Source organism: Papio anubis, chromosome 13 (assembly GCF_008728515.1).
Source record: "Papio anubis isolate 15944 chromosome 13, Panubis1.0, whole genome shotgun sequence".
Lineage (NCBI taxonomy): Eukaryota > Metazoa > Chordata > Mammalia > Primates > Cercopithecidae > Papio > Papio anubis.
The window spans coordinates 94,996,367-95,022,009 of record NC_044988.1 but is presented as its reverse complement, the minus strand read 5'-3'; the positions used below and the strand labels follow the sequence as shown (position 1 = coordinate 95,022,009).

The 25,643-nt window shown below is 39.4% G+C and overlaps 1 protein-coding gene across 1 annotated transcript in view; it reads left to right on the top strand.

Annotated features, from left to right (window-relative positions):
• Positions 1-25,643, top strand: part of MAPKAP1 (MAPK associated protein 1) — a 266,192-nt gene that overhangs the window by 90,846 nt on the left and 149,703 nt on the right.

Here is a 25,643-nt window from a genome sequence, read left to right as displayed (position 1 = left end):
AAAAATAACAGAAATCAGAAAATATTTAGAAGCAAGCGTTTCCTTTGGAGCATGCTCAAAGGAAATACTCATTGGAGCATTTTACATTTTGGATTTTTGGATTAGGGATACTCAACCAATAAGTGTAGTGCACATATTTCAGAATCTTAAATCTGAAACACTCCTGGTCCCAAGAATTTTGAATAGGGGATACTCAACCTGTAATTTTGTTAAAATTTTCTTTACAGATATTTTTGTCTGAGCCATCAATTAGACAAAAATATGCTTGAATTTCTTGCTGTTGATAGATTGTCCATTTTTTCTTGTTAATTTTGACTATTTTTCTTTATATATTGTGATGTTATGCTTTTATGTTCACACAATTTCAGAATTGCTATTTTTTTTTCCTGGTGAATCGAACCATTTGTCATTTGTGATTATTTCTAGTGAAGGTTTCCTCCCTTTCAAATAGTTACACCTACTCCATTTGGTTGGTATTTGCCTGGTATAGATGCAGTTTCATTTTGATGTTTTAAGATACAGATCTTCTCTGTTTTTCTTCTTTTGCATTCACTGGGCTTTCTGAATCTGTGTATTAGTGTCTTTCATCATTCTGGAAAATTCTCAGCCACTGTCTTTTCAGACATTGCCTCTGAACCAGTTATTCTTTTCTCTTCTTCTGAAACTCTAGCTACACCTATTAGAATGTGTCATTTTATCCTTCTCATCTCTTAACGTCTCTTTCTTATTTCCTATCTCCGTGTCTCTTTGGGTTGCATTCTAGGTAATTTCTTCAACTCTTATCTTCCTAACAGATTCTCTCCTCAGCTATGGAACCCATATGTTGTATTTCCAATTTTAGTTGTTGTATTTTTAATTTCTAGAAGTCTGATTTTGATCTTGTAAAAATCTGCTTGGCAATTTAAAAAAACTGTTATGAAAAGCGTAGTAATTTTATTAGTAAAAGTTCAGTGAACACCCTTATGTGTAGCACCTATATTCAGTAATTGTTAACATTTTGCCGTATTTGCTTTATTTAATCTTTAAAAGTTGATATTCACTCCTAGCAACATTCTCCTACTCAACCATAATATCATATCACACCTTGGATAATCTTTTATAGTCTCTTGTACTTACCCCACATTTTTGCTTACACATTTATTTTATATTCTGCTCCTGATCATTCTGTTAACTCCAGTCTTTCTGGACCTATTTCATGATGCCTTCTATGTTTTGTGATTTGGAGATAGAACAGATTATTTCTTGCAACTTTTTCTGTTGGAATTATTTGAGTCATTTAGGTTTCTCCCAATAGGATCTGTGTTCACTTCTACCTAGTACTTGGGGGCACTACCATCTCAGGACCACTTTAAATTCTTCGCTTAAAATCTTTCTGGTCCATCAAATGATATGAATTTGGGATAGGAATTTCGTATGAAGGTTGGTTTATGTTTTTAAAGTCTGAGGAAGAAAATAATTTGGGGGGAAGATAGGCAGTTTTACTTTGCTGGAGGTCAGCTGGAAAGCCTTAATTCTAATTTACTCTCACATGTAGGTCTTTGGTGGGTGGTGGTGGGTTGTGAGGAGGGTATCACGGTCTTTTTATAGATTATAGATAGACTGTTCCCTATAGCCCGCTGACCAAGAAAACTGACACTTCATGTCGCCTCGTTTGTCAAGTACCATCATTGAGGCAAAATTGTGTTCTGTTTTTCATTCTAGGTTCTCTTTTTACTTAATCTTTGTGCTTTTGTGATTTCCTTAAAAACTTGCCAACCAGTGTATTGAGTCAGATAAAATAGCTGTTTTTATATTTCATAAAAATGTTTAGCTGTTTTCTGTTTGAGAGTTGGTCAGGATACATATTTTGCCATGTGGTTGAAATACAAGTCCTATAGTAGAATAGTTTTTAGTGTGTTATATTAAATGCTGTGGGAGAGGAATATATATTACCGAATGAAGAGAAAGAGTTTGTGTTTACATATATCATGGCTCTTTATTTCATGCAAATGTTGATTCAAAATGTAAGAAGATGTGTTTTGAAATAAGAACTTTCCCTCCAAAAAAGCTTTTCAAATATATTGGTTTTGGTAAGAATTGTTGTCAAGTTAAGATTGTGGTCTTCTGAGTCAGTCAGAGGTGGGTTTCTATCTGAGTTATCTCACTGGCTGTGTGATCTTTAACAATTTTTTTAACTTCTTAGCAGTTTATCTGTAAAATAGGGTAAGTGAGGGCTGTTTTGCAGATCAAAAGAGAGAATTTATGTGGCACACTCAGCCCAGAGCCTGGCACAGAGTAAATGGTAGCTGTTTTTAATTTTAGTTACTCTGTTTCCAGAAATGTTCAAGATGCTGTTAATAGAGTGTTAAATGTGAAACATCTCACATTGTACATGTAGTAGTGTAAAACTGAATGTGGGTTTGGGAGAAACTACCAAAACTACCAAAAAGAGAAAAACGAGAAAGACACTCAGGGTCAGAAAATGAGGAGGAAAACAGTATGAAACTTGGCAGGCCGGGCACCGTGACAAGTGCCTGAGTTAGCTATTCAGGAGGCAGAGGCAAGAGGATCACTTGAGGTCAGGAGTTCAAGACCAACCTGAGCAACATAGTGAGACTCTCTTAAAAAGAGAGAGAGAGAGAGAGAGAGAAAGAGAGGAGGAGAGAAAGAGAGAAAGGAAGGAAAGGTAGGAAAGGAAGAAAGAAAGGAGGGAGGGAAGGAGGGAAGGGAGGGAATGAAGAAGAAAGGAAAGAAGTTTGGCAGGTGAAATGAAGAAAGCCAGAGGCTGTCTGCTTCCCTTAGCATTCCAAGAGTGGGATTTCTGAAGGATTTTTTCTGTTCCAGCTGTTTTTTGTGTATGTCCTGTTCATTTAGTTGAGCATATACATCCCTACCCCTTTGAGTCAAAGGAATTTCCCACTTGCTGTGGTTCAAGGGAGCTGCTTTGGGTACTTTAGGAGAAGGAAACTTGTTCCCTTCTACAGAGACCTCAGAGATAGGAATTTTCATTCCCATCAGTTCAACAAGTAACCATTTTGCATCCCCAGAATTCTGGAAGTACCTAATTAAAAAACAACACAGTTGCATTTTTAATAGACAAATTTACAATTAACAGGAATTTAAAAATATATAACATGCAACATCAGCATATATCAGGTAGTATAAGCATTTAGGTTTTTTTCTCTCCCTCTTGGTATGACTCAGTCTAATTCTTGTATAACTTCTTAGTTAGGCTCCACTGTAGGGCAGTATTGGAAATAAGAGGGAATTGTGTAGCCCACCTCCATGTAACCTTTTGCTCTCTATTTTTTTGCATGCCCAAAGACAGGAGAAGTATGTCTTATTCATCGTCTTTGTATATTTCTCTTGGTACTACTATTGTCATTTTGGTTTTTTAGTAAAGGAAATTGGCTTATTTGAAACGTTTGTTTTAATCCTCTATGGAAATAGCAGTTTACGGGAAGGTTAAGGCAGCTCGTTTGGGCTCCTCTCAGAGTCTCTGCGCAATTGTTGGAAAGGAAACCCCAGGGAAACCCCTGAGCACAGGCGTCGGAAAAGCAGTTGGCTGTGCAGAAGACAAAACACTCCAGATGCTTTATCAGGTGCTGTCTGGAGAGCAGAAATAATGGTCTGAAGGCGGAAATGCTGATGTCTCCACTTTTCCAACTTAGCACAAATATCTTCTTTATCTTTGGTGGATTTTGGTGCCACAGCGGCGGCCCCAAGAAGCCTTAAATGCAAATGTGATTGCTTTTAGAATTTTGGCTTTGAAAGCCTGGCATTTGGGGGGTTTTCTTTAGTTGAATTCTCTTTTTAAAGGGAGTGGATTCAGAGCATCCACTCTCAGTGCCATTTCCCTTGCTGAGATGGCTTGTTCACTGTTTACATCAAAGGATTCAGGAAGCAAGAGATGTGAACATAAATAAATAAATGATCAGACTAACAAATAAATAAAAAGCTTTGCTTCCTTTGTCACATAGTGAAAAGGCTTGACTGTAACATAATGGGAACACAGCAGCTATTTGATTAAAACTTCAGGACTTTTCTGGAAACTTCGAAGCATGTCTGCTGCTGTTCTTTTTCTAATAATGCTGTGACATGGGGTAAGTAGAACCCTAGAATGCCATGGTTGCAGTGGGACTGTTGGATGCATGCATCATCCTCCCAGTCACTATAGGCGCTGGCTTGACATACCCTCCCTGCTGATGCCTGTCTGCCCATTGACATGGCCTTCCTTCGGAAGCCCACAAGTTGATTTGTAACTTGTTTGCTCTTTGTCCCCATACAGTCTTATTAAAAGCAAAGTCACTTTGGGAGGCCGAGGCAGGTGGATCACGAGGTCAAGAGATCAAGACCATCCTGGCCAACATGGTGAAATGAAACCCCATCTCTACTAAAAATACAAAAATTAGCTGGGCGTGATGGCACATGCCTGTAGTCCCAGCTACTTGGGAGGCTGAGGCAGGAAAATCGCTTGAACCCAGGAGGCAGAGGTTGCAGTGAGCCAAGATCGTGCCACTGCACTCCAGCCTGGTGACAGAACAAGACTCTGTCTCAAAAAATATATATTAAAAAAATAAAAAATGAAAGCTAAGTAAGCAACTTTGCAGTGTGGGAAGGGCAATTTTAAGTAATGAGTGAGAACTCAGACTCTGGAGTTAGACAACCCCAGTTAGCATCCTCGCTTCACTAGCTGTGTAACTTTGGGCAAGTTACTTCATTTCTACAAGCTTCCATTTCAACTCTAAAATAGAAAAAATTGTTGAATCTAACTCAGAGTTGTTTGCAATTATGTAAGCTAATATGGATGTCAAATGTATGGGGTGATATCTGACCTATAGTGTTTCATAAATATTAACTGCTGTAGTGTTGGAACGAAGAGCCAGTCTTTGAAAAACACCCTTTATATCTTGGTTGTCGTCCTTTGCTAGGAATGTAGTTCATTTTATTTTGGAGAATTTTCCGTTATTTCTCTAGCCTATGGTATTTATTGTTTCAGTCACTATAATATTTGTTGAAACCCTATGAAATTGCAATTTTTGTAAGTCATAAGTGATTATCAGCAGTTTCATATGATTCAGTTTAATGTAATAGAAACTACTGGAGTGTTTGCTGTATGCCAGAGTATCTACTATGCCATTTCATTCATTCTTTTGAGCTTCCCTGTAAAGTATGTATTGTTATTTCAGTTTTGGCATGGGGAAACTGAGGCTTGGAAACATGAAAAGACTTGCCTGAGGTCACACAACTAGTAAGTAGTGAAGCTGGAATTCAGACCTAGGTCTCTTGAATCCAAAGCCCATTTATTTGCTTTCCACTTTCTACCCATGAGCCATCTCAGACATACCCTCGCCTAGCTCCATGCCCAGTAAAGGTGACAGTCAGAGAAACTACACTGTTTCTTCTCAATTGTAGAAGGTTCAGGTTTTCTTCAGTAGAGTGAACATAATGTGACTGTCCTGTGTTGATGAATCTTTTGTGCTTTTGTCTCTCCTTTTCATATCAAGAACACAGCATCTGCAGTGTTGGCTACAATCATCTTGGCTCTTTCAGAAAGGCATGTAGAGAATTAAAACAAAGAACCTAGACTCTCCCTTCAACCCATTTCATTGTCTGGTGCAGTTTCTCATGGCCATAATTTTTGAGCATTTGCTCTATGCAGGGAATGTGCTAGGACAGTATCTCAGTTTCCCTATGATATTGAAGATAGGGGCTAAAATCCTTTATAAGGGAGGAAACTGAGGGTAAATGGGATCACATGATTTAGAGAAAGGCACAAGACCTGTCAGAGTCTATCTTGCTTAAGGGTCTAGGTCTTTTCTACTATACCCCATTTCTTCTTCCCATTCCTAGAAACCTTAAAGAAGGGATATGAGGACATCCCTTTCTGCAGAATAATTTAGAGCATATTTTGGTGTGTTATCCCTACTGAATTTTTCCCATGTCCTCTTTTCGTTTTCTTTTCCTTTCACCTCTTTTCTTTTCCTTCTTTCTTCCCACCGCCTCCCTACACCCTTCTTCCCTCCCTGCCTTCCTCTAAACATAATGAAGTTTAAAAGATTAGGAAACCACTTAATGTATTTCCTGAAGGAAATTGGGTTCTTGAAATATTCCCATTTGATTTTTTTTTCTGGTACTAAAAATTATTTCTAAGTTTAATTTGCTTTCAGAGGAATTATCTTCTAAAATATGCTACTAAAACAAGTTAGGTTGAATTCCTATCAGTTTCAAAGAGAATGATCTCCTCAGTCTTTGAATGGAGTCTTTTAAATGATAGGATTTGGAAGTAATTGCTTAATACCTGAATTCAAGATGACATAACATGTTTTGATTTCTCAGGAAAACCTGTTTAACGTAGCTCCCTACTTATTCCTAAATCAACCAACTTTCTTATTCACTCCATGAACTGTATTGGTGAAACCTCTTTTTGCAGCTGGAGATTGCACTTTATTCCTTTGTTGTTGCATTGTTTCCTTTAGGGTGAGGGAGAATAATTAAGGAGAACATCTTTTCTGAGCAGCTGGAGCCAAATTCCAGCTGACTACAGCACCTGCAAAGTTGACACCTCTGCCTCTGGATGGCAGGGTGGGATGCCAGCCGTGGAGCCCGCGACAATGGGTTCCAAAGTGCAGAGATGCGGCCGTGCGGTACCACGCGTGCCCTTCTGTGAGCTTCACATGGCAATAATACCAGTGAATGCAAAGTGTCTGTTTTAGACTAATTAGAGGGATGATTTGTGAAACGGTGGCTATTTATTTAATTAATCACCAGCACAAAGCCATAAAACCCATATTTTAAAAATCCCTGTTAGTTTGCCATGTGGTTAATAGATTGGGGCACATTAAAAAGTGACACAGTGATGTATTAAAAATGTTCCACCTAAGGTTCCTTCAGGAAGGAATGGAAGCTGTCTGCTTTCAGATACTGAAGTGTAACCTGCCAGGATTTGACCTGTCTGAGGTTTTAATATTTGTAAAGGCATTTATCTTTTGAATAGCGTCTTTTTTAGGACATCTCCTCTTGGAATATTTCAAAATAAAAAATGTTTGTAGAATAATAAAAAGTTATAATTAAAGTGAATTTTGCTAGTTTCTTTTAATGATGAACTATATTTTCTCATTAAATTATACTATGTTTACTATGCACAGCGGTATCTTTTATACCATAGGTTATTTTCCGTTTGTAAATAAGGGAATCATTTAATTAACTAAATAATAAATGCAATAGTATTTTTGTTGCCGCTGTCTGCATTGCATTTTGTTTTGCTCTGGTGGTGTTTTACTATCGAATAGGAACGGGGATAATTGGTATACTTGCTCAGCCTCAGCTCAGGTGAGTTGTTCTTTCTGTATAGTAAGAATAAATGTCTAATTGACTTGTTCAAGAGATGACATTGGCATTAAAATTGAGAAGAGATGGCTTAGATTGTAACAACTGGTAGTGTTTTTTTTACACACACAGACTTCTTGTTGATTATCAGTACACACAAGCACAAGTACGTACAGTCCCTCTTGCACTTTCAGTACCATTTGGAGATAAATTTGGTACATATGTGCTGTTACTCATTCTTTATTAACAACATATTATTGAAATTATCAGTGTTCCTGCTAAAGCAGGTTTAACTATGTAATGAAATGTTTTCTAGAAGAATTTAAAATCATGTATGAAAATGTGTTGCTCAGGTGAATGCTTGTAAGGAAATCGTGCAGCTCTTAGGATTGTGTTTCTCTGCTGTGTTGTTTAATTACCTGCTCTGTTAGAAGGGGAGCTGGAATAAAACATGAGTATGTTAATGCAGCCTGGAGCTGATGTGGTGGTGATGATTACAATGCAGATAAAGCATTTCTCATAACTGCCGTTGCCTACTGGAGCCTTTGAAACATCTGGACCTTTAATTGAAAAATAGTGTGGTGCTGTGCAAGGCAGACATGCTAAGTGAAGTCACTAATTTAGAATACAAAAATGTAATTGATAAAGTGTTTTATTTACATTGTATTTAAATATTCATACTTTGTTATGCTTTGTATAACAGGGAATTACTGGGTTAAATTTTCATGAATGTAGACAATCTAAATGAGATAAATTAAGTGAAAATGTTAATGGAATTTTACATTGGTTGCCCTAGGAGAGTGTGTACTTTTGCATCTATCGGAGCCTTTTAGGAAGCAAATAGGTTAGGTCTTATTCTTTGAGTGTTGCGTTTTAGAATTAACTATCAGTTGGTAACATCATTACATTTCTTTCTTGTTGTTGGAATCATACCTTGTTATTTAGTTAAAAAAAATAAAATGTTTCTTGGCATAATGGTAAATGGCTCTAATGGCAACATTATTGCCCAATAAACCAAAGCCTTGCCCACCTCTCGGGGCAGGTTATCAGAGTCTGCCCAAGAGAGCAGAAGAGCTGGTGAAGGGCTTGCAATTAACCTTTGTCCTGTGTTCGCAGCAGGGGAACTGACCTAGCAGCCTTCCGAGGAAATCCAATTTAATTTAAAATGAATTTGAAAAGACAAATTAGCCATATCTATTTTAATAAGATAAAATCCCGACTCTCTCTGTGTCTGGTTTAGTTAGGACCTCAGAGAAGATTGGACTGACTAAGACTCAGGACGAACACAAGGAAAATACTTCCAGGGGGCTGAGGAGAAACCCCGGAGACCTTGGTACCTGAGTGACTTGTCAGTTTCTGCAAGTGAGCAGGTCTTGTGCTGCCCATTTCTGCAGAGAATTGCAACCTGAGATGGACCTTTGTCTCCTCAGACCCTTTGCTTGTATTGGAGCTTGATGCCATATACTGCTTGCCCATCTCTCAAAGGACTATGTTGTTATTTTCCTCTTTTGTCGTTATCAGAGCACAATTGGGTACTGCCACCTGGGTAGCCAGATTTAGTAACAGATGCACCTCACAATTACTGATGAGCCTCATAATCCAAGTACAGATTGTCTGTGGCCTAGAAGTTGGTGCTTGACCACTGCTTCTTGACAACTGAATCAGACAGAAGCTGAGTGAGATTATAGGCTCACACCTATAATCCCAACATGTTGGAGTGCCAAAGTAGGAGGATCGCTTGAGCTCAGGAGTTTGAGACTAGCCTGGACAACATAATTGAGACTCTGTCTCTACCAAAAAAAAAAAAAAAAAAAAAAAAAGCAAGTGTGGTGGTGTTGCTGTAGTCCCAGCTTCTTGGGAGGTTGAGGTGTGAGGATTGCCTGAGCTTAGGAGGTCAAGTATACAGTGAGCCAGGTTTACACCTCTGTACTCCAGCCTGGACAAAGAAGTGAGACCCCATCTCTTATAAAAGGGAGAGAAAACAGAATCAGAAGATTCTACCTGGTTTGGTTTTGTTTTGCTTGAGACAGGGTCTTGCTCTATTGCCCAGGCTGCACTAGCTGAGGGTTTTGAAACAGCCTACTTAATGAACAGCTCTAAGAGGAAGTGAGCGATCCTCACAGGACTGTTGGGCATATTAAATGAGATAATGTATGAAAAGTGCTTGGACCCTGATAGGTGCCCAATAAATGACAGTCAGCAGTGGTGACCTGCCAGTTGCAGAGAGAGTTGTGGTGGAGAGTGCAGAGGCTGTGTACAGAGGAATGCGCTTTCTGTGCCTGGCCCCATCTCCCATCGAGACTGTCAGCTTCGTAGCTGGCTACTTTTACTTTGTGTTGCTATGCTGACTACCTAATTGAGTAATGTGTCTGACAGTTTGTATTATCCTGTGGATCTTGCTGTCCCCTCAGTTTTAGAAATAAAAGTTTTCTGCCAGTTACTGCTTTCTTTGTGATGCTATCTGGAAGATGCTGGATGAAAGCCCGATAATCAGACTTTTTGGGCTGCTTCTCAATTGTAAATTTTGTAGGTAGTTACAAGTGATTCTTTCCAACAGGAAGCACTGTTCTAGATAATTAGTAATTTATCTCTTCTTTCATTTGCTGATGTTTCTATTTCTTTCTTTTCTTTTTGAGACAAGGTCTCCCTCTGCTGCCCAGGCTGGAGCTCAGTGGTGCAATCATGGCTGATTGCAGCCTCAACTTCCCAGACTCAAATGATCCTCCCGCCTCAGCCTCCTGAATAGCTGAGATCACAGGCTCACACCGTCACACCTGTCTAATTTTTAAATTTGTTGTAGTGATAGGGTCTCTTTATATTGCCTTGGCTGGTCTCGATTCCTGGGCCCAAGTGATCCTCCCACCCCAGCTTCCCCGAGTGCTGGGATTATAGGCGTGGGCTGCTATTTATATTTCAACATGCATTTGCAAACTGTGTTAAAAGCAGACTTCCTCAACTGGCTCTTTGCAGTTGTATCACAATGTAACCAACCGTAATATATTTTCTGCTGAGGGGGAGCATCCCTCTCTGTCACCAGAGGTGTAGGTTCCTGGTGTTGGCCTTTATGTGTTACATAGAGTAACACCTATCCCAGTTATTTCACATGTGCGTTTTGAGGATGAAAGTGAATGTTGTAATTGAAGAAATGTGAACCTATTTATTTCCATTTTGTCTGATGTTTTTACATTGTTTGCTAGGAGGTGCGTCAGGGACTTGAATTAATTATAATTACTGAAGAGACGTACACTGATTGAGCAAATAAAGTAGTAAGCCCATTTATGCCAAGACCATCTAATTAAATTCTAACTTTGGATAAGCTGGATGTGCGTGAAATTTTAAGAGGCTTTTATGACTTACTAAATACTGATACAGTGAAATTTTTGAGTTATATCATTAAGGAACATTGAATCTTAAAGTGATAAAATGGTTATGAACCTACCACTGTATAGAAATTTGCGGATTTTTTACACTATTTAAAAATAAGGAAACAATTTTAATGTGAATAGGGATGTTTAAAATTTCTGTAATGTTTAATCGACTGAAACCCTGCAAGAAATGAATATGACATATGTGCCTGGATTATTTCCTTCAATATTTATGCAATTTTGCATTCTCAAAATACTGTGCTATCTTTGAAATTAAATTGTCCTCGGGGTAGTTGGAGGGTTATACCAAAATTTCCATATAATTTAGGAAGGTGATAATGGCTGTACTATAACCTTTTTTAGAGATACATCATCTAGTAATGGAGTCAAATATACATTCTCCATTGAGTTTTAATTTTAAAAGTTGATATTAAATCTTCAAGACTCATTATATTATGATAATTGATAGAGTTTAAAACATGTAACTCTTCTTTATGGTTTAAAAAAAAACCTATTTTTACTTTTAAAGCATATTGATTTTATTATATAAATGATTTAATAATGAAGAGGTCCCTAAACTTATGCTCGGTGATGGGGCTTAGTTCATGCAAATTACCTTTCCCTGATAATATCATCATTATAGAAGCTATTGTTTGTATAATTAAATGCAAAGCACTGTGTAACATTAATTATATACAGAATCCCATCATGGCTTTGAAAATTTGAAGTGGACATTTTACATGCTTTAAGATGGCTAGATTGTAACTGTATGAGAGCACATTCTGATACATGCTATAACTGCCCCAAGGCTGGATGAGAAGAGAATGTGGTTCTTCTCTCAAAATAATTAAGATAGAGACCTTTCCTTGTTGCCCCTACTTCTCAATTTCATGTTTGCTTGAAGGGGCATTTTGTCCAAAAATCTGCCTGGTCTGAGTAACAGCTTAAATTACAATAATAAGGAATAATTGACATTTCTATGATAGTTTGCAGTTCACAGAGGATTTTAACATGCTTTGTTTTCACTTTATACTTCCTGATATTCTTTTGAAGTAGATGGTCTCATCTTTATTTTATGGGAGAGGAAATTGACTTTCAGAGAGCTTATGGGCTTACCCAAGGCTGCACAGCTCAAGGCTGGCAGGGCCAGAGTCCAGATCAGTTCAGTTGACTCAGCAAAGAGGAGTCTAGCAAATGTAACTTAGGTTGATGAAAACCGCCGATATCAGGAATTGCCAGTATCAGGAATTGCTTTCTGGATTTAGGTCTCTGAGAAAATGATTGTTTCTGATACGGAATGGACTGGCCTTTTTTTTTTTCCTTCATACTTCCCCCCATGTTTTATGAAATGTCTTACCTATATGAATATGAATGATTGCTAGTTTTTCAGTTGATACCTTGAAACAAAAGAATTATTTGAGGCTATTCATCAAACTTCATTTGATAACAGATTGTTTAAACCAATAGTTGCTAGGCATTTTATTTCTGTCTCAAAAATGTCAGAACATCAAAATATAGAGGGTTTGTTTTAATTGAGAAAATAATTTCTGAGAGTAAAACCTCCTTCCTTGTTTTGAGTCTAGGACTAAAGATTTACATTTGCAGACAGGCGTGGTGGCTCACGCCTATAATCCCAGCGTTTTGGGAGGCCGAGGCAGCTGGATCACCTGAGGTCAGGAGTTCAAGATCAGCCTGTCCAACATGGCAAACCCCCGTCTCTACTAAAAATACAAAAAATAACCGGGTGTGGTGGCAAGTGCCTGTAATTCCAGCTACTGGGGAGGCTGAGGCAGGAGAATCGCTTGAACCCGGGCAGCAGAGGTTGCAGTGAGCTGACATCGCAGCATTGCACTCCAGCCTGGGTGATAGAGCAAGACTCCATCTCAAAAAAATAAGGATTTACATTTATCATAGATGTTATAGAAGGAAAAGTTACAAAATGCTATTTTCTGTGCTGTGTTGTACTCTTGAAAGGATTATAGCCTGGCTTATTCTATGGTGTTTAGTAACCGAGTTTTTTGTTTGAGATCCTAGGTATATGAAAGGGTGTCTATGGAGGTAGAGGTAGATTTGTTCAAATTTCATGAGGGTTAGCACTAAGACCAATGAGTAAAACTTGCAGAGAGATTACACCTCAGTGGAAATAAACACATTTTAGCTGGCAAAACTGTTTGCCAAAGGCTGAAGAAAAGGGGCTGCTTCACCTAGTGGCAGGGACATCACCAGTGAAGGTGTTCAGGAGAGGTTGTAAGACAATCATTTGTTGAAGATACTTCAAAGGGGATGACCCTTCAGATTCCTTGTAGTTTCAAAAGTCTGTGAATGGCAATTTTTTTTTAAAAGTCTATCCATATAAAAGTAGATAAAAAGTAGGAAAAAACACCATAATAACCAATATTTCTTGAGCATTTACTGTGAGACAAGGCCCAGTAATAAGTGCTTTACATGAAGTCTTTTTTTTTTTTTTTTTTTTTTGAGAGAGAGTTTCACTGTTGTCACCCAGGCTGGAGTGCAATGGCGGCTCACTGCAACCTCTACCTCCTGGGTTCAAATGATTCTCCTGCCTCAGCCTCTCGAGTAGCTGGGAGTACAGGTGCCCGCCACCACACCTGGCTATTTTTTGTATTTTTAATAGAGACGGGGCTTCACCATATTGGCCAGGCTGGTCTCGAACTCCTGACCTCAGGTGATTCAGCTGCCTCAGCCTCCCAAAATGCTGGTATTACAGGTGTGAGTTACCGCACCGGCCCATGCGGTCTTATGGAATCGTTTCAACAATTCTTTGAGGAGGTACTTTTATTATCCACATTTTGTAGATGAGAAAATAGTGACTCACAGAGCTTAAATAAATTGTCCAAGCACACATAGTAAGTGGCATTGCGTATAATTGAACTCAGATCTATCTGATGCCCCGACTGGTGCTCGTAATCACACTGTACTGCCTCCCTAGTTTCTATTAGTATAGCAAGGATCCTGGAGGTACCCAGATCAGAACTTGACCTTGTTAAAGAAAGAGTGGCAGTTGACGTTCTTAATAATAAAAGCTTAATGGAACCAAGGTTGGTGATTCAGAGGAAATTAATGAGATTTTGTCAATTTTATTTTAAGCTTAGCTTGTCAGAAAATACAGTGTCCAGTGACAAACTGTAGAAATGTTTTTGACAAATTAACTTGACTACAGGTGCCAGATCAGGGAAATGTTAATTTAATAGCCTTTAAGCATTCCAGATTTATTGAAGGTTAAGATAGCACTACAAAGCCAAGCCCCTATCTCTGAACGGATTTGTCATAGAATTTTACACAAAATCCATTTATAAATTCAATATTACCATTTTGAATGTTAAAAAAAAAAAAAGAATTCTTTTTGTGAGTCCATAAAGCCAGCATTTTATTAAGATCAAAATGTTACAATTCTGGTGTTTGAGTTTTTTTCTTTTTTTTTTTTTTTTTTCTTTTCTCATGTTGACCTTCTTTATTTCCCATAGCCGGTAAAACCTGAATTAGACCAATTTAGGCCAGATTTTGTTTGAGATTATTGCTTCTGATCAAATGAAGTCCATTAATTGTCATTAGAGTGGTGATAATTTGAGACCCCTGTACCAAGTCTGCCTACTATGTTATTAAAGACAAGACCATTGGTAGAATATAGCATCCTTTGGTCCTTCTTGAGGAAGTTGGGATAAAGGTACTGGTGGAATAGAACTGTAGCCATTCTTCTCAGAGAATGACTCTTTTGAAGGCTACAAATAACTCTTTTATCAATTTGCATCATTACATCGTCTGGATACACTGATATATTTATTTCAGCATTAAAATTACACATAATGATCTGCTTGTGCAGTTGTTACTAATGGAATAATGTTGCCTGCTTTTTGTCTCTTTAATTGCAGAAGCTAAGCTGTCTATCCTTTCTCTGTTTCTTTTCCTTGGGAGAGTAACTGAACACTTAGCAGCAGTTTAGATCTGATATTCAATTTATTATTGGGAAACCTTGATATTAAATAGCAATGCTAGCCAAGCCTTTAGTCCATAAGGCTTAATTCAGCTAACTCACTTGATACGGATGTTTCTTTTTTTCTTTTCTTTTTTTTTTTCTTTTGGAGACAGGGTCTTGCTCTGTTGCCCAGGCCAAAGGGCAGGGGCTCAATCATAGCTCACTGCAGCCTCAACATCCCAGGATCAAGTGAACCTCCCACCTCAGCCCCCTGAGTAGCTGGGACTACAGACATGTGCCACCATGCCAAGTTCTTTTTTTTTTAAGTGGAGATGGAGTCTGGTCTCAAACTCCTGACCTCAAGTGATCCTCCCTCCTCGACCTCCCAAAGTGCTGGGATTACAGACATGAGACACTGTACCCAGCCTGGATATTTCTTCTTCTTCTTCTTCTTTTTTTTTTTTTTTGAGATGGAGTCGCGCTCTGTCGCCCGGGCTGGAATGCAGTGGCACAATCTCGGCTCACTGCAAGCTCCACCTCCCAGGTTCACACCATTCTTCTGCCTCAGCCTCCCAAGTAGCTGGGACTACAGGCGCCTGCCACGACGCCCGACTAATTTTTTATGTTTTTTTTAGTAGAGACAGGGTTTCACCGTGTTAGCCAGGATGGTCTTGATCTCCTGATCTCGTGATCCTCCCACCTCGGCCTCCCAAAGTGCTGGGATTACAGGCATGAGCCACCGCGTCTGGCCCTTTTTTTTTTTTTAAGACACATTTATTCAGTGTCATGATCAGACTGTTACATTTAGCAATCAACAGCATGAGTACCAAAAAAAATCTACATTAAAATCCTTTGTTGGAATGCTTTACGTTTTCCACAGAACAAAAACTAAAATAACCTGTTATGCAATTAGTCACAAATACAGTCCTCGAGTTTTTTGCCCATACATGTGAGTATTTGTCTAAAACATGTCTTCTTTGTAGCAGGTGGGCCTTGCCACCACTCTGCTTGGCTGAGTTCACAACTCTGTTGTAACCTGTAGCTTCCCTGTCACTTCTCTGGCTCTCCTCTTCTTTTAAGCTTTGTTTGCTGGAAGTAATTAAAATCTTCTACCACTGCTGTAGCTACTGCTGTTACTGGAACCACCATAGCCACCTTGGTTTCATGGTTTGGGAAAGTACTGTCCTCCACCACCATAGCCGCCAGAGCTTCTGCCTCCAAAGTTTCCTCCCTTCATGGGTCCAAAATTTGAAGACTATTGTAATTGCCGGAATCATTGTAGCTTCCACCACCTTCCAAAATTGCTTCCATCAGTACCAAATCCATTATAGCCATCTCCACTGCCACCATATCCACCATCACCATGGTTGCCACCAAAGCCACCACAACCACTGAAGTTTCCTCCATGACCAAAGTTGTCATTCCTACCGAAATCACCTTCACGACCACCACCAAAGTTTCCAGAACCACTTCGACCTCTTTGGCTGGATGAAGTACTAGCCATCTCTTGCTTTGACAGGGCTTTCCTAACTTCGCAATTGTGGCCATTCACAGTATGGTATTCTGAATGACAGTCTTATCCACAGAGTCATGGCCGTCAAAGGTTACAAAGGCAAGGCCCCTTTTCTTGCCACTGCCTTAGTCAATTGTGATTTCAATCACTTCAGTTTTTCCTTACTGTTCAAAATAATCTCGCAGGTGATGTTCTTCAGTGTCTACTTTAATGCTACCAACAAATATCTTTTTCACAGTTAAGTAGGCACCTGGTCTTTGAGAATCTTCTCTTGAGACAGCTCTCTTTGGTTCCACAACTCTTCCATCCACCTTGTGTGGCCTTGCATTCATGGCTGCGTCCACCTCCTCCACAGTGGCATATGTGACAAACCCAAGCCCCTGGAGTGCTTGGTGTTGGAATCTCTCATTACTACACAGTCCGAGAGCATTCCCCGTTGCTCGGCATGGCTCCTCATGCTCTCATCAGTTGTTTCAAAGCTCAACCCTCCCATGAAGAGCTTCCTCAGTTGTTCGGGCTCTTTAGGAGACTCTGACTTAGGATGGCAGGGAAAAGAGAGACTTTAACGATGCTTCCTTGGTGTGTCCACAGACAGAAAGGACTAAGCTGACAAACATAGCATGGTATTTCTTAATTCAAGATTATTTTGAACTAAATCCCATCTGTATTCTTTCTGCTTCCCCTACTTTGGAAACTATCAGGTATATGATTTTGAAATTAATTTTATGATAAGCAGCTAATGTATATTATTTTAATTAATAGGATCAGCTAAGAAAAAAGCTGCTTTAGATAATGTTTTATTAGCATGTTCAAATACATGTATTTCAATTCTATATCTGTTAACATTCTGTGTATTAGAAGTTAATTTAGATTTTTAAGTTTTCGCATTTTATGAACTAATTATTAATTGGATAACCTTTGGTTCATAGTATTGATATTTCATAATTGGCCTAGAGACACTTTTTAAAAGACTGAGCTTTTCCAGTATATATCACAAGTTACAAAACATTCATACTCTTTGACCTAGTAATCTTCTTCTAGAAATATGTTCACATTTGTATAGGAAAATGTTTATGAGATTATTTATAATAATGGAACATTGTAAACAGCCTCCATTTCTAACAATTGAAGAATAGTTGGTACCACCATATGCTATCATATAATGCAAGTGTTTAAATCATGTGTTAAAAGAATATTAATCATTTATTCCATCAATATGTGTAAGTAACTATGTCGGGCCCTTTGTTAGGTGCGGGGATGTTTCAGAGAGGAAAGAGTGTTCCTGAAGAACAGGGGCTGGGAAGTAGAAGAGGTATAGCCACTCTACCTGGGATAGAGAATTGGTAGGTCTGGTGGGTCCATTCTGAAAGAGAGTCTGCGGGGTCCTTTTGATTTAGCCAGGTAGCGTGAAACCCCTGCTGTGTTGTAGGCTCTAGGAGGATACAAAATGGATGAGGCTATTTTTCCCTTTATGTAATTCATAGCTGAATGAGAGGGTGTGGGGAAGGAGGTGGTGAGGGTAGTTGCAGAAAAAAGTGAAACTGTAAGTCTGTGCAAATCAAATTGTTAGGGGAGGAGAGAAGAGGGAATTTATTTGGGCTTCTACCTTCTTGGAAGAGGAGGTATTTGAATTGAAGGACAGAAGAAGAGCTATGTTTCTTGATCAGTGACTGTGTGGCAGGCATTTTAGATACATCTTATTTGCTTTCCAAGTGGGTAAATGGAAGTTCCGAGAGGTGAGGTTACTTGCCCAAAGTCTAAGGTCTAGCAGCTAAGGAAGTGGTAAAGCCAGGATTCCGACCTGGACCTAGCTGACCCCGAGTCTGTGCTCTTAATTACTGTTCAGTGTACATCAGCAATGATATGAGGGACCAGATTGTGAAGGGCATTAAATGCCATCTAAGGAGTTGGAATGCTAGCACTAGGCCATCATATGTTTCTACATGACTGGCATGGTCTGTGATTTGAGAAAAATCACATTGGTGGCAATAAGGAAAGAAAGATTTGGAGAGAGAAGGATTTTTAAAAATAAAGAGATAGTTGGAGATTGTTGCAGTGGTCTCACTGACGGATGATGAAGCTGATGAAGCCTGAACTGGAGCATTGGCAATAAGCATGGGAATGAGAGAGATTTGGGAGACATTTCAGAGGCATTTGGATGGTAGAGTGTGAGACAGAAAGAGGAATTAGGATTCCTAGCTTGCATGATGAGTAGATGATGAAAGCCTTAGTTGAGATAGAGTATAGAATGACAGACATGCCAGTGAAGAAGAAATCGGTGTTGGATATGTTAAATTTCAGATTCTAACTGCATTTGCAAAGCCATCAGGTCAGGGAGAGGCTGTGGGATATGAAGTTGAGTCTGATTGGTCCCCATGAGTTGCATTTGTGCTGAGAAAGTTTTGCTATAGGAAGTACTTTTCTATTTGTTCTCAAACCTGCCTTGGGGGCATTTCCTGATTTAGGAGCTGCTCTGAAGAATGTTGTTCAACTTCAAATTGTCAGCTGATTGTCAATTTATTACCTTTTTTTTTTTTCTTTTTCTTTTCCCTTTTCTTTTTCTGTTTCTGTTTCTTTTTCTGGTTTTTTTTTTTTTTTTTTTGAGACAAGAGCCTCGCTCCATCCCAGGCTGGAGTGCAGCGGCATGATCTCGGCTCACCACAACCTCTGCCTCCCGGGTTCAAGCAATTCTCCTGCCTCAGCCTCTCGAGTAGCTGGGACTACAGGCACATGCCACCATGCCCGGCTAATTTTTTGTATTTTAATAGAGACGGGGTCTCACCGTATTGCCCAGGCTGGTCTCAGACTCCTGAGCTCAAGCAATCCATCTGTCTCGGCCTCCCAAAGTGCTAGGATTATGGGCCTGAACCACTGCGCCTTGCCCTTTTCTTTTTCTTTGAAAAAATTATTTAACCTGCCATAGTAAGGTATCTGAGTTATATTTTCTTTTTTTTTTCTTTCTTCTTTTGAGACAGTCTCACTCTGTCACCCAAGTTGGAGTGCAGTGGCATGATCTCGGCTCACTGCAACGTCTTCCTTCTGGGTTCAGGCAATTTTCCTGTCTCAGCCTCTGGGGTAGCTGGGACTATAGGCACATGCCACCATGCCTGGCTAATTTTTGTATTTTTAATATATTTAGTATTTTTGTATTTTACCATGTTGGCCAGGCTGGTCTGGACTCCTGACCTCGGGTGGTCTGCCCGCCTTGGCCTCCCAAAGTGCTGGAATTGTAGGCGTGAGCCACCATGCCCAGCCCTGAGTTATATTTTCCTTCTTTTCTTTCTTTCTTTTTTTTTTTTTTTTTGAGTTATATTTCAACTTACTTTTTCCAACAGCCTGTCACAGCACATAGTATGTTCTTAATGATGCTTACCTTATGCCTTAACATAGGCTACACTTTCAAAATCCATCCTCTCTTTCCTTCACTTAAAACTTTTAAGCCCTGAATGGTACTCTTATTCTTTGTATCTCCTTTTTAGTTTATAATATTTATAATTTTGTTCCTAATTGTAAAAGTAATACATGTATATTATAGAAAATACAGAAAACTATAAACTAGAAAATTAAAATCACTGATAATCCCATGTCTCAGAGGGAACTCCTAGTCACCTTTTGGTGTATTGGCATAGTCGGTAAATACAATAAGCATCTTTTTCTTGGGTAAGAAAAAGGATGAAAGGGTACATTTTTGTATCTAAGAGGCCTTCACTAGCCCCCTTTAGCCTGAGTTGCTTCTGGGCTCTCTTGACAGACTGGACTTTCCCCTTCTTAAAGCTTTCGTGACATTGTACAGTGAGACCTTCAGCAGAATAGTTTGGTAAGGGTCTGGTCTGTGTTGTATGTCAGTGGACTTTGTTTTCGGAGCCCAGCATGATGTTTCAGCTGGTGTTTGTTGAATGCATGAGAGAATGAGGAACATAAAGCTAAGCCAGTTTCCCTGTGGCAACACTTCCTCTGTGTTGCCCCCTTCCCTGTACTCTAAATATGCCGCCATTTCCCCGGTCCTGTGTGGTGGAACACATAAATTTGCCATGCAGTGAAACTGTAGGATACGATCTTTGTTTATTGCTAGTTGCTTTTTCATATTTAGACATCTTTGGAATATTGCTTGCCTTGATGTGTGATGAATACTTTTAATCCTTCGATCACCATTTTTTAAAATAAGTTAATTACATTTTATTATGTTGATGGATTATTTTATGTTTTAGATGATTCCTTCTAAATACTGTAACATAGGGACTATTAGAGCTAACTGCCACCACCTTGAGCTTTTTCAGAAGACAGTCTCCTTATTAAAAAATATGTAATTTCAGTGTGCAAGGCACTTTTCCCATCATCAGTTCCTCAAGATGGAATTAGAAGATTAAAAAGATATAAAGTGCTTCATTCATTTAATAAGCATCTATCATATTTATTCCAACAGTTTTTGCCCCACTTTCTATTTTACTATGAAATAGAGGATAGTAAAGAGTACTCTACTCTTTAGAGTAAATAGAGAAGAGTACTCTATGGTACTCATATGAGTACCATATAACTATCTGTCCTCGTTTCTTAAACAGTGGTTACTGCCCTTCAGTCAACTCACAGTGGCAGGGTTTCCTGGAGTCTCCGTCTTCTAACTGCTCTCCTCGAACAGCACCTCAGGCAAAGCTTTCCTGAGGTTTGTGGGGAAAAGAAGAGGGAGATGATTTTCAAGCCTTCAAGAGTAGGAATTGATTACATTTAGAATGAGTCCAGGGAAAGAAGGCATTGGTGTTTACAGTAGGGCCTTTGGAGTCAGACTGACAGGTTTGAATCTTGGCTCTTCCACCTTGGTTATTGGATGTTGAGCAGATGACTGTAGCCTTATAAGCCTTGGTTTTCTCAGCTATAATGCAAAGATTACGCCAGGTTGTGGTCACTCACGCCTGTAATCCCAGCATTTTGGGAGGCCGAGGCAGGCGGATCATTTGAGGTCAGGAGTTCGAGACCAGCCTGGCCAACATGGCAAAACCTTGTCTCTACTAAAAATGCAGAAAGTAGCTGGGTGTGGTGGCATGTGCCTGCAATCTCAGCTACTTGGGTAGCTGAGGCCCAAGAATTGCTTGAACCTGGGAGGTGGAGGTTGCATTGAACTGAGATTATGCCACTGCACTCCAGTCTGGGCAACAGAGCAAGACTCTGTCTCAAAAAAAAAAAAAGGTTATGATAGAACCCTATTTCTTAGAGTTATTGTATGAATTAAAGATATAATTAGGCAAACATTTAGCAGAGTTTACTTAACAGCTCTCAGTAAATGCTAGCCCCCCTCACCCCCGCTTTTTTTTTTTTTTTTTGAGACAGAGTTTCGCTCTTGTTGCCCAGGCTGGAGTTCAGTGGCGCCATCTCGGCTCACTGCAACTTCCACCTTCCAGTTTCAAGTGATTCTCCTCCCTCAGCCTCCTCAGTAGCTGGGATTACAGGTGACTGCCACCACACCCGGCTAATTTTTGTATTTTTAGTAGAGACAGGGTTTCACCGTGTTGTCCAGGCTGGTCTCGAACTCCTGACCCCAGGTGATCCACTCGCCTTTTCCTCCCAAAGTGCTGGGATTGCAGGCGTGAGCCACTGCACCTGGCCTAAATGCTAGCTCTTGTTACAATAATCAATATTACTAGGGTTCCTGCAGTACCCGTTCTTGGCCTCATGTGACCTTGTAGTAGGCTTGAGTAATAGAAATGGGTCTAATTTCAACACAGAGGCCCTTTCTGGCATCTGCTGTGCATTTCTACAGCACCTACAGTTTATGAAGGACATTCACATTTGTCATCTTGTTGAGTCTTCATATCTTGAGATATTGTGATCCCTATAGCTCCTTAGTTCTGGTGCTTCAGGAAGAAGAGGAATAAACAGAAATAAAAAGAGAGAGCAGTGACAAGCAACTGATCTTGGTCTGAAAAGGAGGGTAATATGAGGGCTATCAACCCACTCCAGAAAGATTCCCACTGTTTGCATTGTAACCCTTTGCCTGCCTGACCAGGCCAAAACACTTGTTATTTAGTGAAGTCTTTGTTAGCCATTGAAATTATTATTTAAGAGCTGAAAACCATGCAAGGGAATGTGTGTGTGCCCACATGTGATTGCGTACGAGAGAGAAAAAGAGTGCACATGTGCAAGAGAGCGCAAGTGTGGGTGCATGCATTATGTAGGATAATTATATTTTTACTAGTTGCTTTATAACATACAGATGAGACTGAGGGAAAAAAATCAGTCGATCTAATGATGGATGCTGGATTATATGCAAAGTGGAATTACTCTAAAAATGTTTTTTAAACTGACTTCATTTATTTCCTTTCCCTGTACTGACCTTTTTCACCTCAGAATGGTAGAATTATAGAGTTAAAGATGGAACCACATAATTGGTCAAGTCCCTCCACTTTCATCTATGACCAGGAAATGGACCCATAGAGGAAGGGCAAGAGGGATGGAGAAAACTAACATTATTCAGTTCCTACCATGTGTCCTGGCAGGCACTTGAGTCATTCATACATTCATTCTGTAGTTCAACAGATTTTTTCCTCAGGGTCTTCTGTGTGCCAGGCACAGGGCCAGGCATTATGTATGGAACAGTAAACAAAGCAGACGTTAACATTGCTCTCATGGAAGTTCAGAGGAAACTTCGTGGCAAAAGCATACACTAAAGATGTACATAAATAAATCATCTCAATTGTGAAGCGCTCTAAAGGAAATGAACAGGATATGTGTGAGAGAATAACTGTAAAAGGAGTGTTAATAGTGACAGCTGAGCCCTGTATAATAATAATTAATAATAAGTAATAATAATTATCATAAGGGTCTTATGATAGGTAGGTCCTACCATTCTCCTCCTCTTACATATGAAGAAACAGAAGCATAGAGAGATTAAGTAACCTCCCAAGGGCACACGTTAGAGGATGAGGAGTCATACATGCAAAGCCATGAAAAAGAGCCTCTCTAGATACAGTGAACAGCACCTGCTAAGCCCTGGGAAGTGGGAAATGCAAGCAAGGTACACACAGGCACACATGCTGGTATATTGAGGGTGCTTCCAGAAGGCCGGTGTAGCCGAAGTCTGATGAGCAGGTGGGGGAGTGGCAGTGGATGATGTTAAAGAGGTAGACGGGGCCAGATCATGCCATGCTTTGTTGGATGTTGCAAGGAGTTTGGATTTTGTTCACAGTGTTTGGGAGCCACTCATCGAAGGAATTTAAACAGGATATAGTATGATCAAATCTGAGTTTAAAAAACAGATCTAACTTGTGTGTAGAGAACAAATCAGATAAAGCAAAAGTACTGTAGGATAATTTGGGACCTGTTACAATAGTTCAGGTGAGACCTGATGGCAATTTTGGTGGCAGTGGAAATGGAGAGAAGTGAGATGGTTTTGAAATACGTATTTTTCACTTTTTTTCTTAAGATAAAACATTACATAAAATTTACCATTTTACCCATTTTAAAGTGTACATTTCTGTGGTATTTAATATATTAACAATGTTATGAACTGTTACTGCCAATTTCAGCACATTACCATCACCCCCAAAAGAAACCTCATACCTCCCAATTTCCCACCCCTGTCATCTTCTGCCAATCACTAATCTATTTTCTGTCTCTATGGATTTGCCTGTTCTGAACAGTTCATATAAGTGGGTTCATACAGTAGTGGCTTTTCATGTCTGGTTTCCTTCTCTTAGCATGTTTTCATGGTGCATCCATGTTGTGTGTATCAGTACTTCTTTCTTTCTCATGGCTGAATAATATTCTATTGTATGGATTTTGTTTATCCATTCATTAGTTAGTGGACATTTGGGTGGTTTTCATTCTTTGGCTATTATAAATAATGCTGCTGTGAACATTTGTCCAGGTTTTAATGTGAGCATATGTTTCTAGTTCTCTGGAGTATATACCTAGGAATGGAATCGCTTGGTCATATGATAATTCTATGTTTCATTTTGAGAAACTGCTGAACATTTTCACAATGACTGCATCATTCCCACTGACAGTGTCTGAGGATTCCAGTTTCTCCATATCCTCACAAATCCTTGCTATTTTTAGGGATTTTGGGTTGTTGTTTGGAGTTTTTGCTTTTTTTAAATTATAGCCACCCTAGTGGGTAAGAAGTAATTTACATTATGTTTAATGATATGGAACAATTTTCATGTGTTTATTGGTCATTTGTATATCTTCTTTGGAGAAATGTCTGTTCAAATCTTTGCCCATTAAAAAATTTTGTCTTCTTGTTGAGTTATAAGACTTCTTAACATATTCTAGATAGTAGAGCCTTACCAGATGTATGATTTGTGAATATTTTCTGCCTTTCTTTTGATTATCTTTTTACTATCTTAATAGTATTCTTAAGGCACAAAAGTTGTTCTTGTTTGTTTGTTTTTGTTTTGAGTGGAGTCTCACTCTGTCGCCCAGGCTGGAGTGCAGTGGCATGATGTTGGCTCATTTCAACATCTGCCTCCCAGATTCAAGCAATTCTCCTACCTCAGCCTCCCCAGCAGCTGGCACTACAGGCGCCTGCCACCAAGCCTGGCTAATTTTTGTATTTTTAGTAGAGAGGGGGTTTCACCATGTTGGCCAGGTTGGTCTCAAACTCCTTACCTCAAGTGATCTGCCTACCTTGGCCTCCCAAAGTGCTGGGATTACAGGTGTGAGCCACTGTGCCTGGCCTAGGCACAAAAGTTTTTAATTTTAATGAAGTTCAATTTATTTCTTTTGTTGTTTATGCTTTTGGTGTCATATTAAAGAAATCATTGCCTAATCCAAAGTCATGAAGATTTACACCTGTTTCCTTTTAGGAATTTTATAGTTTTGCCTGTTATATCTAGATCTTTGATTTATTTTGAATTGATATTTGTATGTGGTATGAGGCAGGAGCCCAAATTCATTCTTTTGCATCTGGCTATCCACTTGTCCCAGCATCATTTGTTGAAAAGACTATACTTTCCCCATTGAAATGTATTTTTGAAGTAGAGATGTTAGAACTTCCTAATAGAGTAGATAGGCAGTGTGAGGGAGGAAGAAGCATCAAGACTATTGAGATGAGCAGCTGGCTTAGTGGTGGCAGCACATATTATTAAAATAAGGGGGGCTGTTGTGACTTGGGATAGGAGGGAGTGAGGGACAATCAAGTGTTCTGATTTGAACTCGTTTTCTGTGACACTTTTCTATATACTCTGTGTAGTGAACATATTGCATGGGTGGGAAGGAAGACTGAGCCAGCGTGCAAGCCTTCTGTGAGGGAGGGGAATGGCCAGAAGGTTGGCGGATAACAGAAACACAAAAGGAGGGGGAGAGGATAGTGTTGTTGGATGGCCTGGGTCTCAAAAGAACAAGGATTTTTTCATGAAAGAGAAAGTACTAGATTGGAAGTGTTAGCGGGGACAAGGATACCTACTCTTGCGTGCCTTGAGGGTGCAGGGATTATTTAAAAAAAAAAAAAAAAAAGCAAAGCAGTCCTCTTTTAACAGGACAGCAGAGGAGGCAGTATCATCAACAGCAGGTTCAGTGAAGTCCAAGAGGT